This window comes from Anser cygnoides, chromosome 1 (genome assembly GCF_040182565.1).
Source record: "Anser cygnoides isolate HZ-2024a breed goose chromosome 1, Taihu_goose_T2T_genome, whole genome shotgun sequence".
Lineage (NCBI taxonomy): Eukaryota > Metazoa > Chordata > Aves > Anseriformes > Anatidae > Anser > Anser cygnoides.
The window spans coordinates 79690068-79710000 of record NC_089873.1 but is presented as its reverse complement, the minus strand read 5'-3'; positions in this window follow the sequence as shown (position 1 = coordinate 79710000).

Below are 19933 nucleotides of genomic sequence, written 5' to 3'. Positions count from 1 at the left end.
TTCCTTTTCCTTTTCCTTTTCCTTTTCCTTTTCCTTTTCCTTTTCCTTTTCCTTTTCCTTTTCCTTTCCTTTCTTTCCTTTCTTTTTCTTTCTTAAATTAAGGTTATTTGACACCATCCTTTTGTTCTGCTCTTGTAGCACCTGAACCAATGGATTCTCAGCCATGGCCAAGGCTCCTGACTTCTCCAGTAATACAAATATTTGGCAACAGAGTACAGTGTCTGTCTGTTTTTAAACAACCGTCACATGGGAGCTCTCATGTCCTTGCACTGTTGTCAGCTGTTGCAAAGGACAGAATAGCAGATGGTAAAATGGACTAGAAAAAATGACTAACCATGACTTGAGCTCTACTTCTGCATGAGTAGTAAGGGGGATCAGAAATAATGCTGTTTTTCTCTGTGCTCCATCTTTTTGCAAACTTGTTGCCCTGATATCCTGGTTGTGCACATACTCAGCACAGGGTCCAGCCGGTCCCAGCACTGTGGCCAGCTAACCAGCCTGCCTGCCAGAGGCTGTAATGGAAGGAGAGAAGTGGTGGCAGAGAGTGATGGCCAGGCTGCATGTGCACCTCGCCCTCAGATGTGCCTTGCTCTAAGGTATGCTCCTTAACTGCAGTGTCCTGTGACAGCCTCTCAGGCACCATGTACTGCTACCACATACAATGTATCTATAGGCCATCATATGGCTCAGTGCATCAGAGGTATATTGCAGACTCCCGCAAGCAACAGAAAGGATGAAACCTGAAATATATAGTTTGTTTCCTTTTGGCTCCTTTTGAGCAAAAAGCCAAGCTACTCAGATGGTCACGACTATGCTGGAACTGATACGGGTATTGGTGGTAACCTTCAGGACTTTTGATGTGCATTACCTCTCAGGGCAATTTGATCAGGAACATCACTAAATCAAGTGTGTAAAAAGTGAAATACAGCTTCTCCACTGGAAACAAGTCCTTTTGGCAGGGACCAGCCAGACCTACCACCACAGTCTATGCATGGGGTAAACCTCTGACCTCCTGAGCTTTGCTCCCAAGACCCAAAGGGCAGATAAAATAGCATCATGGCAATTCCTAACAAATCCAATGAGTCAGTTCGTGGTAATGATGAGACCCATGTGAGCATGAGTGAGATCATTAGCACTGATTTGCATTTTCATTGCTCTTGATGGTTATTTAAGAAAAGGGTATATTTTCAACTTTTTTTTTTAAGTTGTTTTCCTATGGAAATAGGTCTTATGCAGTCATGAACTCTGTTTACCAGCCTTCCTTTCCCCTCTCAGGAACTTTTGTGCCCATCAACAAAGTTTGGTAGAAAGATAGCAATTTCAAAGTTGGTAAGTCCCTGCGAGCTTCATGAAAATAGGTGGCTGGATAGAAGAAAAAGACCTTGTTAGTGCTATGAAGGGTGAGAGACCAGAAAGGCAGCTCTTTCTATTGGTCACCAGAGAATCCACACCTCTAGATGGCAGGAAAAGCTTCAGAGTTTGCATGTTATTAGACCTCAAACAGAGACACATCTACTGGAGACTAAAAAATCTTGCTGCTCCCAGAAAAAAAATAATAAAAAATTAATTGTATAAAATCCACCCTATAATGGAATTGTCTGTATCTTGCTCTGTAGATTCATATGCTCCCATCTCTCCATACACATTAAGATTTAAGGTACTCATCAGTGGGAAATCTGTATTATCTCCCACAGGACTGCAGTCTCTCCTTCAGTACTAACATATTAAAACTAGACTTCTTAAACATTCATATTAATTAGTCTGTAAGGAACCATTATCAAAATAAGGTATGAATACATAATTATGAGGGTGTGTTGTCTGACAGGAAAATGAGGGTCTGATCCTGCCTCCTACAAAGTAAATGGCAGCTTCACTGCTAATTTTCTTATGAGAAATACCAAGCCCTGTGGCAGCAGAAACAGGAGACATTTTTCCCCTTCCTGCCTCTCTGGAAGCACTGTCCCACCCTTGCTGAGAAAGCACTTCACTCCTCCTGGGAGGGGAGCTAGAAAGAGAAGTGTTTGGCGGCTATTATCAATATTCATGTACAGCTGCAATTCACAGCCTTTATTCCCTGCTGAAACACACCGTTAGCTTCAGCAGGGCTTGACCTGCAGAAAGTGGAACCCTGTTAGCAGCACCTAGGCCAGACCAGAGTTGGTTATGCTCACTTGTGCATCCTATGTCCTTCTCCCAGAGAGGACAGTCTGACTCTTTCCCTGTGTCTTTGTCACCACTCATGCTGCCTGTGAAATGGGGCAGCATCTCGTGAATCATAATCCTTTGGCATAGGCTGAGGGCCTCAGGCATTGTAGAAGTTCAAGCTCTGCTGTTTCACTGGGCTTACAACAGGCAAAACATGTCTTTGTCTCAGGTTAGTGCGGTGCCAGAGCCAAAAAGACACAGCAAGCTATGTGTTAACTTTCAAATATCAAGCCCACAGTTCATCCCAGGTTAGGATCTCCTCATATTGGGATTTTTATCTTTGTTTGTTTTCCTTTAGGTAAAAAATAGCATGGTCTAGGAAATACAGCTTGGGAGTGGAAAACTGGAAGGTGATCTTAGATCTTCTTTTTCTGCTACGGACCTGTTTGCAGCCTTGGGAGGACATTAGGATATTATTTCTCCAGCCCCAATTACTGCCTTCTTTATAATGTGCTGGAAAAGAGTTCCCTCCTGTTTCCTATCCCCAGGTTTTCCTTCTACTTGACTTAGCAAGAGCCGTATTTGTTGCTGGCACTAGAATCTGCCCCGCCTAGCCAGCATTTCTTTCTGTCCTGCAGTTCCTGTGTTTCCTGTTCACAGCAGCGAAGTTGCACTGCACTGGGAGGAGCAAAGGTAGAAGATGGGTTTGTTCCCAGATTCCATCTCAGGGCTCTCCGCCCTTCAGTGCTGTGAGCAGCAAGTGTTCTGGTAGAGTTCCCAGCATGTCCAAAAGCCTGGGTGCTCCATCACCCAGCGTAGCTGCCCTGCTGTTTTAGGAAAGGACGCTCTGGCAAGACATCTCCAAAGTGACTACATTCAGCAGTGCTATGTGTTGGCATAACTGGACAGGCATGCTTAAAGACATCATCTCGAGATTTTCAATCTTGAGGCTTTACTGACTCTTAATGCAAGGCAGGCAGCCTTGTAGAAGAAATCTCCTAACCGTGTACTTAATCTTGACATTGGCAGCACCGACCTCCCCTTGGTGCCTTGCTTAACAAGTTCCCACTGCAGTCAACATTAGTGACCCTGGTGGTGGCTGGACACTAAAGTCCGAATTGAAATCCCTATTTTATTTTTACCAGATGACCATTGCATATCAGTAACGGTGAAGGATATTTATTACTTAAAAAAACCTGGGTGTGTAACAGGGTTTTCCAACGGGACTTTCTCCATATGTGCAATGAAAATTTTCAGAACTCCCTTCTAGGTGCTTAACTTGTCTTTTTTGCACCTGGTTACCTCTAAAAATCTGTCCTTCAGTCACTAATCACTTGAGCTGAACTGCTGCTTGTGAGCAAGCAGAGAGAAAGAATCTATATCTTGTTAGCAGCCTCTTAACACTCGAATGTCACCCTTTTTTATTAGAATTTCCCACACTTGAACATTCTGTTGGCTTTCGGGAGAGCGAGAAGTTGAAACATGTCAAGAGCTGAGAGAAAAGCTTATTCTCACCCACTGTCTAAATGTTGTATGTCCTTGGGATTTCAGAAGAGTCCTGAAACTCCCAGCGCCAAAAGCTTGAGTTTGCTTGAGATGTACTTAGCCAGAAACAAGTTCCCAAACACTGGGTGTTTTCACCAACTTTCGCCTTTTACTAAGCAATGCTCTTTCTGTAAAATTAAACAGCTAACAGTTCCTACAAAATGAACATTTGCTAATCAGATTTAGTGAAGTCAGGACTGCATGTCAATGATGTGCTCAATAAATTGCTTAAACGTGGGACCTTTAGCACAGAATTTGACTATGGCAGTGATTATTTAACTAGAAACTGCCATGAAAGCTGCAAGTAAAGCAGGCTGCTATACTGACTGTACCTAGCCACTAGAGAGAGACATTATCCCACGTAGTAAACTGAAGTGTTTCACTTGTTCATGTCCAGGGACCTCTCCTCAGAGCTAAATATCCTGTTCATCCAGAGCGGATGATACGATTGACTCACTGACTGTGTCTCGGAGGGCTGTGGCCGCAAGCATGCCATACGTTGCATGTACAAGGAGACCAATCTGAAACGCCCTGATAGTGACAGGAGGGAAGGTGTTGAATTTATATTTATGTATTTTTCAATCAAATCAGCTCACCTGAGGTTAGACGAGGGAAGAAGCAGGTTAACTGTTGTTCTTTGAAGGAGCAGGGCAGATGTAATCAGGCCAGCACAGATAGCTTCTTGCGGTGTAGCACTCAGGCGTGCACAGACTTCTCAGGTATTACAGACGGACCAATAGCAGATCTTATAAAATGTACACTGAGCTTGCATAAGCCTAAATAATTCTGTACACATTGATGCAGAGCCCTCAGCACCAGAGGTGCTCTGTGGTGGTTGCTGAAAATAAGTAATGCTGGCCTTGCTTTGGCCAGATATGTTATCATCTCTGATCGCTTACAAGCTCCTTGCAGATGTTACCTGCTCCCTTCCAGATATAAACAGCGTGGCTGGCGGCTGGCTGGGCACAGTGCCTTCTGCATTTGCAGACCTGTTTTTCTCACCTTTTTGGGCAGTGGCATAAGCCTTGTATGGCTGCCGTGTCTCTAAGTGGTTTGTAACTGGTGTGCTGAGTTTTGCCATGCTGTCAGTGGCAGGCACAGAGGCTGCACAGGTGTGTGAGTGGTTAACATGGGCTGCCCCATCCTGAGACAAGCAGGTGCTCATCCGATCAGAAAGAAGAACTGGGCAGACTGGAAACTTGCATGAATCAATAGCGGAAATGTCCATAAAACTAACACTACATTCAGGCTGATAAATGTGTGCCGTGGACTCGGATAATGCCCGGAGGTCAAAAGCAGCACATTTATTTGTAAAGCCTGCCAAAACATTCAAGCTTCCAAGCACAGGAAAATGTAGTTGAAGAAACAGTGGAATGGCTGCTGGTGGGAAATGTAGGAAGTCTGCTCATGCTAAAAATGCATCTGGGTACAAAAAGGGCTTGTCCTGTGAACAGGCAGGATAGCGCCTGATGCAGAGTGGGCCTGCGCATTTAACCTCTGAGGTTTTCTGCTGTCAGGTGCCAGCTTTGATTCCCAGAAGAGGAATACTTTAAGAGGGCAGTGAGCGCTGCCTCGCTGTTTTGATGTCTCACAGAGTACTGACCAGGGATCTGATATTAGGATCAAGTGGTTGTTTCCTATGTGATTAGTTAGTTTTACTTCAATGCAGGCAATGAATGACACTAGCGTGGTGTGAGTTTTTGTGTGTGCTGTTTAAAAGTCATTAGAAAATCACACAGTTCTGCTTTTTGTTGCACATCTAAACACTAGATAACCAGCACTTGATTTATGACTTGTAATTAGATTATTTTATATTGGTTCTTTAACTTCTAGCTAGAATTTATATTAGTCTATTTATTTGCACCTGTACTTCCTCTCGAGTTCTCAAAATAGCATAGAGATTCACATGTGAAAATCCCACTATACTTCACAGGCTGCTTTGAAAATCTCAGTATCAGCACTTCATTGCTATGAGGGTACAGATTCAGCTGTATGCAAACACGCAAAGAGAAGTCTCAGCCATGGGTTTCCACTAGGACTCAACTAGGTGCATGTTGAAAGTGAGTATTCATTTTTTGTCTTGCAAATTAGCAAGCACTCAACTAAGGGAAATCCTCAATCATTATGCAAATAATAAACTGGTAAAATCCCCTTTTTTCTTCTTTTTATAGAACAGCAAACCCTTTAGCGCATCCTCGGAATTAATCTGTTTTAAGGATTGATTACGGTAAGGCACTGTAATCTGCTGCAACATTAAAACATTAAAACAAAACCTCTTAAACCCCTCTTTTGAAAAGCTAACCAAGCATTGGTTGCAGGCAGGGGTATTTCCTGGCCAGATGTGCTGATTCCGAGAAGCTTTTCTAGAATCTGGCACACTTTCTAGCATTTTAGACTGTTTCACACTTCTACTTTTACCACATTTTCTGAATACTGGAAAATTACCTGTAAACATGAACGTTTAACTGAAAAGAAAACAACTGGGTAATACATACTCATGCATCACAGGATGGTGCAAACAGCATTTGAAAACTCGGTAAATCAATAAAGAGTTTTGAGGTTATGCACTGAGTAAAGAACGTAGAATTACATACACACAACTACCATCTTGACTGCTGATATTAATTTCTCAAGATGAGAAAATTAAAAAAAAAAAAAAGTAAAGGAAAATATTACCCTCAGCTTACAAAAGAGGAACAAAAAAATAAGCAAGATGGATTCACAAAATGAGAAACATTTTCTGCTTCTCCTCAGCCTTTTCAAAAATGGACAGGGATGGGGCTTTGTGCTCCCCCCATCTAAGCTGTTGTCCAGCTCCAGGCCAACATGACAAATTTTCATTTCTGGTTACAGTATGCATTTGTCAACCTACCCTATGATTCGGTGAGTCCATACTGCTGTGCAGGGGATATAGGAAAAGATTCAGGAAATATCTGAAGAGTTGAGGAGCTCAGCTGTGAGGGGACTTCAGTTTTCTCATTGTGAAAGAAATCTTCTGTGACAAAGTTGCAGCATTCCTGTCTACCAGCTAAATCTAGCTTCATTAGAGTTGTGCATAGGCACTACATAATTAACCTGATTTGCAGTGCTTTATTAAAGCTTTTTTTTTTTTTTGACAATTATCATTTTGCCTAATGAAAAAAAAAAAAAGTCTTTTTGAGTCCTCACCCAAATGCAAATGACCTCTTTTGAAGCTTCAGAGATCTTTCTGTAGCGTATTTTAAAAGTCACTGCCCGTTTTCATTTAGCTACTGAGGTGACAAAATATTGAAAGAGCGGCTGTCTTTGCAATATATGAAGTCCTGCCCAGCACAAGGAGCACACACAAATAAGGAGCCATTGCTCGGTGTACCCAGGCCAGTTTTCATCTGCACGCCAAGGCGGGGACTCTGGGAACTCAGGTGGCCAGTGCTGTGTGCTTACACACTCATGCTGTGTATATATACTTAATAAATTTCCTTTGCTGCTGAGTATACACTTCAGCTTTGAGGAACTCGGAGAGTAAGTATTTTCACTATTTTGAAGATGGGGAAGTTGAGATGGGAGAAAGCCAGGGGCTTACATAAAGAGGGAAGTCCTGGTTAGATAAGGAGCATGAGGCTTACAGGTCTGGGTTCACATCAAGCAACTACAGCACTGTGCAACAAAAACACATTTCAATTGATTCCCATTTGTGGAGGGAAACAAGACCACCCAAACAAACAAATAAATAAATAAGCCCCTTTCCCGGAATGGGAATACATCCCATTAAAACATCTGTCATAAAACAGAAAGGTAGGCTAAGCTTGTACCTGTCATCCTTTTTTTTTTCTTTTTTTTTTTTTCCCCTCTGTTAATTATGGTGTTTCAGGATCCACTTGCTAAAGGACTTTGTAACTGAAGTGGCTGTTTATTCAAAGGAAACTTCTTAGGGTGGCTCAGCTTAATTGTGTTCTTGTTGGAGTGAAACAGGATGCTTGGCCCAAACCTGATTTCCTTCATTTCACTGTGTTCTGTCACAAGCACTTTTCCTGCATCCTGCAGTAAAACATCAGTGAGTCTGCATCTTTTCCAGCATGGAGCACTTGAAGGGATGCATGATCAAGGAAATTTTCATTTATCAGGCACAGAGAGAATTGGGATGCCCATGGCTTATCGTGGGCAACTCTTCTGATCCACAGTTATCCCCTTTTCCCACTAGAGGGGGTTACATGTTCTAATTCAGAGCGCTACAACAGCCACTGAGCTGAGAGATGGAGCTTCCACTTGTCCACCTATATATTTTAGCTGATACAGTTACCTCATAAATACAATAATGAGCTGACAGTACTAGGACTTGAGACCTTAATAACCGTTAAAAAAATGTTTAATTACAAGGAAATTAGAGAGGTGTCTGTTAAGTGCTTGAATTTGCAGCCTTCTGTCCACAAAAAAGAAATCCAAACACTTGCCTGAATCATAGCTAACTTCCCACACACTGGTTATAAGCTATATCTTGTTTATTTCTGCATACATTACTCTCAGTACATGATTAGATTTGTCACCCATGACCCGGTATGCTGTTTGCAATTATTTCTTATATTAAATTAATCACTACATATTTACTTTGAGAAATTATGTATGATATATTGATGCGCGCATGTGTATAAGTGTATGTGAACACATGAACTTTCCTGATTGCCTTTCCTCTTATATGGCAAATTAAAACTAACTGCATTCAAGCCAGTGGAGCTATGCTAGACTATCAAAGAGTGGGGGAAAATGGCTACACAAACTTTTATTTATTTCCCAGTTTAACTATTTCCACTTACTTTCTGAGTTTTGGGGGTATGGACAGTCAAATCTCCAACAGCAGATATGTGAACACTTGTGGCTCCAAGTTTTGAGGTTTCTGGGGTGGACTCTACTTGGTTTTGCTTTTTCCACCTCCCACGTCTTATGGTTGTGCCTGGGTGGGGTGATCTGCATACATATGGACTCCCACCGTATCTTTGGGACTTTGTGCAGCAGTAATACTACCCAGATAACTACTTAGCAGAATCAGATCCTTCGTGAATTATTTACTGTGTGAAACTAATTCCTATGGCTTGTGACTTTTTCCTGGGTAATTTAAAGCCTCTTGTTTATACAATGAGATCTAATTTGTAGTAGCTCGTTTTCTAGGAAAACTAAAGCTTATGCTATGCATAGAATCAGGACCTCCAACTGTTTTTGTTTTGTTTTGTTTTGTTTTGTTTTAAAGCTTTCTATGCCTATTTAGTTTCCATCCAATCTTTCAGATTTTTCATTCTCCCGGATTTCTGTTCCACACTGTATTTTGCTTTTCATTGCAAGGCTTTCTCTGTCTTTTCTGAACATCACTAATTCTCAGATGAACTCACACTCAACAACTTCCAAGCTGGAGTTGAATTTACAAACCAAATCCATTGTGTCTGAGTGGGTTCAAAATGAAACAGAAATACTTCTAATCTGTTAGATTTCTGAGGTGCTAATTACTTTGCCATCTTGTATTTGCCTCCCAGTGCAATTTGGCAACCTGAATGCTATGAGGAAGTCTTTTAGTAATCTTTTAAGAAAATGATATGGAGTAATTTACTTCTGCAACAAGTAACTTTCTTGAGGAAGGCGATCACTGGCACCTACACAGTTGTGATAATGGGTATTTAAAGCCATAAAAAAACTTCAGCTTGAAAAGAAACCAGAATTATCCATGTTAAGGACCAAAGATTAAACAACCTTGTATGTTTTTTTACTTTTCTCTGTAGACATAGTATTCTTTATCCACATATGAAGGGTGGACTGGAGCCTCCAATACATACTCACACAAAGTCCTTTCTTGACTTTTTGCCTGTGTTCTTTGCCATGATAACAATGAATTCAGGGGTACGGTGTTTTGCATAACCTCAGTGGATGATGAGCTCAGTTACACCTTGTTGCAGATAAGCAAGGCAGAGATGGGAGGAAAACAATATTGTGTTTAAAGCAATGGCCTTGTACCTTCACGGAGTGTGTGCACAAACCCTTATTGGCACACAAATGAACTGTGTTTTTTGAAGTATTACATTGTTTTGTCTTCTGGGCTGCCTGGAGTTCTTCCAAGCGCAACTAACAAAGGCTTGAAGAAAGGATTCAAAACATCACGGGGGAAAAAAAAAATCTTTGCTACAGACTAGAATGGCTTCTGGTGTGTTGCCAGGTACCCAGGGGAGGGTGCACTGAGCTAATGGAGTGGCAGCAGCGAGCCCTGTGCAGGTACCTAGCTTTCCACAGAGACAGCAGGCAGCTGTCACTTCCCAGACTATGGGGAGGATGAGCAGGGTGCAGCAGAGCAACAGGTCTGAGGAGGAGAAAGGGGCATTCCTTCTGGGATATGCTTTGTGTGCACCACTTAAGGTTTTCTTGTAATTTTGTTTCTTGTTTGCTTCTGCTTGTCTCCCTCCCCTCTGCTCCCAACCAAAAATATGGTTAATCACAAATGAAATAAAGGTGTGTCCAGTCAGACATCAGTAGTGTTTGGACTTGTAGGCAGGCAGATAGATAGATGCACTGGGTAGAAGTGATTTTCTGTCTTTATGTAGACATATGAAACTCTAGTAGTCAAGTAGCTTGCCATCAGAAATCAAACCATCCCAAATGATGATAATACCCACAGAACCCTACTCACCGTAAGACTATACCCAAGTTTGCGATTCCTATCAAAGCTTCAGTTCAACTTCTGTAATAGGTTGCTTTCTCCTTGGGAATCAATTAAGGCTGCTCTGGACAGTTCTAATAGTAGGTTTCATCATGCAGATAGAAATATTCAGTGTCTGCTCACACATGGAAACGTATAGTTTCACTACAAATGATTTTACCAGTACCCAAACCTTAAAGACCCTTAGATGTTTCAGTTGGTTTGTCAAAAACAGTATGTTAATGGTAAAGCAAAATATCACATGGCTGTGTGTACCTACTTTCCTTGTAAAACCTGAAGCTTATTAGAAAAAGAAACCAAACAGCTAAACCCTGGTCCTCAGTCAGCCATCCAAGGACTTGGCCTATGGACGCAGTTTATAGTGGGTACAATTTATCTACGTGCAGCATCACTGGAAGCCACCGTCCATCCTGCCTAGAAGCCCCCCAGCTGCACCAAGCACATGGAATGTGTCATGAGACGCAGAAGCACGTGGAGACCCCAGCTGTCCCCCTGCCAGGTAGCCCCATCTCTGGCCATGGACATGCAGCACCTCAGCATGCCCCAGAGGCTTCCTGCAGGGGCAGCGCTTTACCCATGGGAGGCCCAGTTAGCTCCTTTTACTGTTTTGCCCCTGAAAACACAGATCGCATGGAACACAGCTGCCAGGATGATAATTGTTTTCAACCGGTGACATTCTTCATGAATGCTACAGTTTGAGAGGGGAATATTTTTGATCTGCTATCCTTCCCCCCCCCACCCCCCATCTGCCATAAGATGATTATAATCAATTGGCACTTATACAACACATCTGCTAACCAGCCAAAGATCTTTAAAATAACTTCACCTATTTCTGTTCTCCTTTTTTTGAAGCAGGGATGTTGAAGCCAGAGGAGCTGACATGCCTCTCTCCAGGTCCCATAGGAATCAGTGACAGAGATGCAGCTGGCACTGGGCATGAATCCTGAATTGGCTGGTTTCCTACCCTGGGTTTTCCTCAGTGCTTACCTTAAGCATTTTCTCTCCTCCCATTTCTGTCTGACATCCATTACCAGAAATTTGCTAATCTCAGGATTATGCAAGGGAGCATATTTTCAGTCATAGGATGCTCACATGCTTCCCAGAACAGGGGGAACCCGAGCTCTCCGTTGCACACTTGTTGCCTGATGCACGCACACATGCACGCACAAGCACCGGTTGAGACCTGACCATCAGGGAATTGATTAGGCCAAGAGGGGTGAAGAGATGAGTTTGTGAATTACACTAACAAGCAGGATTGCGCTTACCACCTCTGTTGAATAAATCTGTCCAAAACCCGTCATTCCTCTCGCTACAAAAATAACGTTCATCTGTGTGCATTCTTCTCTGATGAGCTGTGTCACCACAGAAATGGTAATCCTGCCACTTATCAGTGAGCTGCCTTTTAGGAAAACAGGGGGTGAGGAGGGTAAACAGTTTGTAGAGGAAGGTAACATGAAAGTAGGACAGGTGATTAGTTTTCAATGTCATTCCGACAATTCAGCAACTAAACAGATTGTAATTCTGAACAAAGGGAGCTGAAATGGGAAAAGATAGCTTTTCCAGGTCCTGAATGCTTCAAGAGATGCTAACTGTTCCTAAGTAAAACACCGTAACCTGCTATAAACTAAATACTAATTATTTAATTCTCCTGACAGCAGTGAGCTTTCCAAAACCCCAGAAGGTAGGTAGGAGCCTAACCACCACCAGCAGCACAAAAGCTTGCTGTTCTATGGCTAAGGCTGTTCAGGGTTCCTCGGAGCTTACCTTTGGTACCTTTTCCTCTTGTCCCATGAATTTTGTCAACCCCCTTTTTTCCCCATTAAAATTCATTCTCTGCTTCCCTACAGTTGCTAGTTATCTCCCAGTCATCTCTGTCTTTGAAAATCTCCTTACCCCATGGGGAAATTTAATTAATCAGCTTCATGAAGGCCTTTACTATTTATTACAGTATCTCTACGAAACTAAGGATGAGAAAAGAATATTCCAGATATAAACAGCTGGGGTCTGGGTGGGAGGGACTTCACAGGCCCAGTGGCAGAGGGCTTCCCCCAATGCCAAGGAGACCCTGCTGCTGCCAGGCACTTGCTGCTTTGCAGTGATGGCCAGGAATTACAAGTGAGCTTCCGTCCATGGGATGGTTTCCTCAATACCCTGTTTATGATTCACGTGCCCACTGGCCCATCCTCTTGCTTTACATGGTCTTCATGGGGATTCCTTTGGGGTATTTTCCACTCTCATGTTACTGCATAAGAGCTTAAACAGAGGAAATCCGCTTTTCAGGAGGTTCCACCTAAACACCAGGCAGCCCTTCTGTGCTGTTTGGGGGAGGGAGCACAGGCACAGATTGCCCAGAGAGGCTGTGGAGCCTTCCTTCTTGGAGAGCTTCGAAAGCTGCCGGGACGTGGTCCTGGGCAGCCTGCTCTGGGTGGCCCAGCTTGAGCAGGGGTTGGACCAGACGGCCTCCAGAGGTCCCTGCCAACCTCAGCCGTTGTGTGATTCTGTGAACAATATGGTTGGAGAGTCCTTGCTATGAACTCTTGAATTTTCTTTGTCTGTAAGCCTGGATTCTAATCCCAGCTTTGGGTTCACAAATACCAGCCCTGTTTCTGGATTGGAGGGTGAATACAATAGAGTTTTATGGCAGATTTCTTTTCTGAAGAGAAGTCCTTCTGTTTTTCCCAAACTTTTCAGTTTGTTTTGAAGTCAGTAAAGATATCGAAAAAAATAAGGGAAAAAATAAAAGGAAAAAAGAGGAAAAAGAAAGCTGAAAAAGAAGGAGGAAAAAAAAAACTAACTCAGAGCCCTCTGATCAGTTTTGTATGACTTTTTTTTTTTTTTCCCTTATGGGCTGTCTTCTTCCCTTCTGTCCTTCTTTCCCTCTCTGTCTCTCCTGCACAGGAAGCTGAAGCTGGTGCCGGTGGCCGGGGAAGCCTTGGGTTTCCCTGCCTAGGAGCACTGCCCACGGGCTTGCCCTTTATTCCAACAAATGCTGGGACAGTCCCATGCTCAGCCATCCTGTGTTTCCTGTGCTCCTCACCTGCACCATCAGGTACTTCAACTCATGATCAGAAGAGAAAATAAGACCATTTAAACCAATCCAAAACAAAAGTGAAGTTTTTACCTGTGAAATTGCCAGGCTGTCAATAACAGTTCTTTACATAAACATTTTTGGAAATAGGTCATTGGTTTATTTGCTTCTTTATTTAATTTTGATTGGAGAGAAGTAGTTCAGTGGGAATTAAAAAAGGATTAAAAAAAAAAAGGGAGAGAGAGAGAGGGAGGCTTTCCTAAATGACCTTAATTATGTTTTTTTTTTTTTTTGGCAAAAGACCTGCAATCTAGTGTTCAATGTCAGAATGGATGGTGGGATACAGGGTCTCCTTGAAAACTCTTATGTGCTGTGATGGGATCTGTGGAAACAGGACCACCAGTCACATGGCATATAGTGAGAAATATTGTTGAAACGAACCTTTTTTAAAAAAATACTATACACTCCAATAGTGTAAGGATATATATATATATTTAGTGATTGTATGCATGTATGTTTTGCTTATGTTTCTTTTCTGGTGACTGAAGAGAAGCTATTTAGGGACACATAAGTGCCATTGACTTTCAGTCAGATAGCAGGTATGTAATTGCTTTTGAACAGTTGCATCAGTTATGTGACAATTAAGATCTATATTTTTAACGTGCACTAAAAGTTTTGCTCTTCTGCAGAGAAAAGGGTTTGGATGCTTTTGATGCTAAAATTAGCATGTTGAAATGTTTTAGGAATATCTGTGCCTTTGCTTTGATTAGCTGTGATCTGATTCTCATTGAGGTTCAGTACGGGAAACCTCTAAAAGATGTAGATAGCTTTGTATGTTTATATATTTTTGCTGCCTTGTGTTGCTGATATGTAGCACTTCCTATAGCTAGATGATATTTGCATATTGTATATAATTATTGTTTATGTAATATTGTTCCATTTCTGACTTAAACGGATCATTATAAAAGCTGTAAAGTTCCACAAAGTAGCTCTGCAGTGTAAAATAACATGATGTAAATTATGGCATACGTAGCACGTGTTTCTTATATTGCAGAATATTTGCTTGTACCACAGACGCTTATGAAAATGGTAAAAAAAAAAGTGTTTGTTTGTTTTTCTCATGTTATTATTTATAATTTCTAATGCTATGTTTTAGATCCTGTTTCACAACCAGTCAGATACTCTTGTTGAAATGGTAAGGAAGTCTGAATAATTTGATCACAGCTAAGGACCATTCTGATTAGATACACTAAGAAAATGAAAGACACAAAGCGGTCTCCTCTTCTGGATGCATCCTGACAACCAGAGTAGTTCCCACAGTACTACACAGATAGCTAGGTTCATTTTGGAGCATCCAGCTGTGAGGTGACACACTTAATGCACCAGTGATCTGATCCAGTATAGAAAATCTTTGGGGCCTGATTCTCCAGTGCCTCTCACCTTGTGCAGTCATTTGTAGTGAACATAGCCTGAATGCCTACACTGTAAAACCAGAATACACAATATTTTGCACTGCTTATCCTTCACTGCATACTTGCAACCGCATAAGCAGGTGAATGAGGTGAGACAGACTTCAAGTTCTTAAGAGAATTTTATTTCTATGGAATTGTAAGACTTTTTGTTTTCTTTAATAGTAAAATATATAGACGTATGAGCCTTCTAGACAGTAATCTTATGAGCATTATGTAGGATACTTTCAGAGCAACAGAATGTGCACACTTCTAAAAATGTGCAGGTCTAATAGTCAAAACACAGATTATGACAAGTACTAAACGTGAGCCCTTCTCCAGAAATTCAGATGTTGCTAGATGGTTTAAAGTGTTATTTTCCTAACCGAGAAATCATTTGAGAAAAGGAGTTCCACTGACAATTTTAAATCAGTGTTGCCCTGTTACCAATACAAACAACAATTCATTGCATTTCAGCCTCCTCTCCTCTTTGTTTTTATGATAGTAATTTAGTGATATCAGAAGCTGTGTTACCCTATGAGGGATGGTAGTGCAAAAAAAAAGTTTTGCGTTAAAAATATTGTAACAAAAAATGTATATGCTCTATGATTTTTCAACAAATCACAACTAGCAGAATGAACTTTCTTGTAAGAAGAAGTATCTGTGGCTGGGGATTTTGTCATTTTTCTTCCTTTCTTTTTGCTTTCCTTGAGGATATCATGCTAGATGATAAACCTATGGCAAATATGCTAAGTTTTTTAAAAGGGTCATATCATTTTTTTTTCAAATTTATTTTATAATTAATTACTGTACCTTAATAGAATAAAAAACTTTGTCTTGTGGCACAAAGGATAGCTATGTTCAAAATTAGACACTTTTGTCAGTAACAGGAAATTGAGTCATTTTTCTGTCCTTTTACAGCATTTTTTCTTTTGTTTTCATATAAGGACCACTGTAGAGATATTAATCTTAATAAAACAGTATATACAAATCCTTGTTCCTGTGTTAATGATAAGACACTAAGTCCTTGGTCCTGCTAAACCTTACTTACAGGAACTGTCCTCTATTTTCAGAAGTCACAGATGACTCCAATTACCTCCTTTTTTTTCAGTTGATCACTAGCTTTAGGAAATGGGGCTAGGTTTAAAAAAAAAGAAGCATATCTGCTTTTGGAAAACTGCGCCATCTCAGGCACCACAATTTCTTCAACTTGTAGAGCACCCAAAACTGCTAATCACTTTGAAAACTTTATGTTGCAGTCCTTGCTTGAATTTAATGTGCATGCTGTGCACAATGCTGTGCCATGCTGACATACCTGAATTACGTGGGGGTCTGGAAGTACCACACATACACTGTCCTAATGGTCTGCCCTGGCTAATTAGTCCTAAGTGACCCCACTGAGCCATGCAAGACACATTCCCCGTGGTCTCTATACTTAAGTAAGCATGGCTACATGGTTTCTCATCCTGCAAGTGCTTCCTCCACCTGCAGTGGAGGCTGCACGGAAAAAACTACTAATTAACCTGGTGGTGGGGTAAACAGACAAGAAAAAAGGGGACAGCCAGAATATACACATGAGAATGCCACCTAGGATCCTGGACTGGTTCTCTGGTTTTTGGTAGGCACGTAAGTGAAGCCGGGGGCATGCGGGTCTCTGTGCCTTAGGCTACAGTATTTCCTCTCCCTATGAACCATGGCATAGAAACTATGGTCTAGGGATGCTATCACTTGGTTAGCTATTGTGGTGTAAAGAAAGGTATGTTTTTCCTATTTTGGTGTACTTGGGGGAGGTATAGGATGCTTTCATGGTCTTTGGAGCACCATGGAGACATGGGTAGGCTGAGAAGTCAGATTTGGAAATGGACTGTGTGACAATACACATACTTATTCATTTGCTGGAATTTATGGAAATTTTGACGTAATCTGAAGTATGGAATAAGGCTGAAGTTGGAATAAGAAATCGGCGACTTTGTAACTGGATTTGTGTTTAGGAAAGACAGAAATCTAAATAAAATATTTGGGGGTTTAGGTGCTCCTTCCTTTTCCTGGGGAAGGGTTCAGAGGTTCAGATGTGAGCTTGTTCGAGAGATTTGGGAAGATCTGCCCTAAATTCTAGCTTTGTAATCCCTGCACTGTGCCCACTTAACTGTTTGACATGTGAAAATATTGTGTTAATGAAGTTCCAGCTTGCTTTTCTTAAATCCATCCTTGTGACCGCCTTTATTCATCTGTGTGTCCTGAGAGATTATGCTTTTTACACATGTGAGTAATCTCATTGAAATCTAGGAGTTACTAAATGTAGGATGATGGATGAATGTTGCTTGGGCCTTTAATCCATTTTTGAAACTGAAAGCTGTTTACAGATTCCTGTAACATTTAATTTTTGCTCAGTATGGACAATGAAAAGCAAGCACCTTACCTTTTTCAACTAGCTCCCTTTTCCCTTTTTTTTTTTTTTATTTTGTGTGCCTGCAACCGTTTAAATTACAGAAGACCTAATCAGCATTTAATTTAATCAACATTTCCTGTTTCTTTCAGATTTTGTACCCATCTTCTACTAAAAATAAACATATTCATTCCTTATTTAGTTAATAAGGTCTAAATGTGGTATCCAAAGTGCATTTCAGACCATTAGCTATTCTGCTGGAGCACAACTCTATCATTTAGTTTAAAGAACCAGCTAACAAGAAAAGGTTTAGAGAGCCCTATTCAGGGACACAACAACAGCATACTTATGTTCCCTGGGAAGTTATTTGGATGTTTTTTTTGAAACATCATAGCTGTGACTCTGTTGCCTCTGAGGGAAAGGAGACAGGACCCGCACAGAAGCAGATTACTTCAATTTATGTAAGACAGGCTTTTCCTTATGACAGAAATCAGTGCAAGTAACACCCTGATTTTGGTATGGAGAAGCAGATAAGCCATGCTGAATGTAAAAGACAATAGTGAGACTTTGATTGATTAGGACCACATAAGGGTGTTATTGGGCTGACACACTCTGATACGAAAACAGATGTTTTTTTAAGTTCCTAAATGGTTTCTTCATTTTGATACGGCTTTAAGGCTATCATAGTTGCTCAATAATTCGATTAATTTGGCATAAAGATAATGTTGTTTTATAGACTTGGGCTTTATTCTTCAGTGCAGTCATTTATACCTCTTAAAGGTAGTAATTAATATTTTCCTTACATGAAAAGTTGCATTTTACATCAGTACTGGTGAAAATGAGTGCGCTGAGACTCAGCATACTAGAAAATTGGAGGGGTCTGAATTTTCTAGGAGGATGAGGCAAGAAGGCACACACGGCAGCTCGTGGAGAATGGTAGTGAAGGGATGAACTCAAGCAGAACTGGAGACAAGTCAGTTCTGCACAAGCAGAGGTCTACCCGTACGTTTTTTCCATATGGAGTCAGGACTAAAAATATCATTGTTAAACATCTAGGTACAGGCGGTGGGGGCAAGTTAGTGAAAGTGGACCTGTGTATAAACCACCTTCACTAACTATGTGCAAATTGATTTTTAGGTGTGCACTGCTCATTGTAAGGACAGGCAATACCTTTCATTTCAACTCAGTTGCGTTCCATGTATTCAGCTAGAACAAAACCAGTCTCAAACGGTGCTCCCCTGGTGTTTGGAAACTGAAAGTTAGCCAGAACTGTGCACATTTCCACCTGAAAATATGTAGCAGTCTTTGTTTTTGTACAGTACCCTACCTTTCATTGGCTAAGTCACGCTGAAAATGTTCTTTTGTGCTTTCTTTAGTTATTCGGGGTGGAAAAGTTGCTTGAAGCTGTGCTCCCAGCTGTGTCCAAGCCATGTGTACTAACATTCAACATCCTGTGTTCTCAAATATGCAGAGCTAAATAAGGATATGTCTTTAGGTTCTACTAAAAAGCATTTGGTTGACTGAAAATCTTGAAATGAGTCAGTATAGAGATGGTAACATCCTTCCTTTACCTAAAAAAAAACAAAGACACACACACACAAAAAAGAAAAACAACAGAATGAATCCTCAGCAATTAACAGTAAATGAATTAATTATTGGCATTCACAATTATTGTTTTAAAAAGTATTTGGAATTATGATGATAGAGTCCTTGAGGGATGAAATATTGCCATTATTTAAGCAAAACTCAAATGCAGCTAGTACCAGACCAATGGGTCTTTTTTTTTTTTTAATTCTCTTTTCCACTAAACACCTTAATCCTACTGTAGAAGTAGAAAAATACAGCTCCTGTGGAGAACATAATACAATCTCACACCATTGTGCTTTTGATCTTAAATAAAATGCACCCGCATTTGGCTTTTTCTCTTTGCTCCAGATTAGTTTTGGACCCAACCACCCTAATTCTTTTCTTGTGTTGAACTCCAAGGAAATATAGCATGACTGTGAGGAGCTAGCAGAAAGCAAGAAGGGAAGGGGGAGCAGTGCTTATAGGTGGGATTCATTTCAATAGAAAAGAGCTCAGAAAGACGTGGGGAGGACACGCATACTGCCAGCCTAACCCAGAGATGTCTGGCCGTAGGTGCCTCGATGTGGCACTACCTGAGCTCAGGTGGAGCTGCATGCCCCACAGATGCAATGGTTGGGGTCATTGGCTTGGGGTGCCGGCCAGCAGAAGCGGGGTTTGCGTGAAATGGGGGGGACTCAAGACTGGAGGCTCGGATGACCAGTGTGAGCACAGACGGGGCAGTGCAGGGCGAGACTTTGCCATTCAGTGTGTGGGTACCTTTCTCAAGCGTCTTGACTTGATGCAGGTGAGGCAAGTTTGGGTTTTGGTGTTGCTGCGGGGTGTGGGTGGGTTGATGCAGCCAGACCACGGGCCACTGTCAGCCTAGCCTGCCTGGCTCACTGCAGCGGGGCAGCAAACAGCTCCCGAAAGCCACGCTGGCCCCTGGCACCCTGAGCCCGGTCAGAGATGCTGCTGCAGAGCTGAGGAATCCCGCTTCTCTCCCAGTCTGGGTTTTCCTCCTGCGAGAGGAGTAGCAGGAGCAGCTGGGAGGGCTGATGCTTGCGTCTGCACAGTGCCGGCCAGCCTCCTGCCAGGCAGCGGTGCGTGAGATCCGCGCTGCTCCCATCCCACCCGCAGCACGC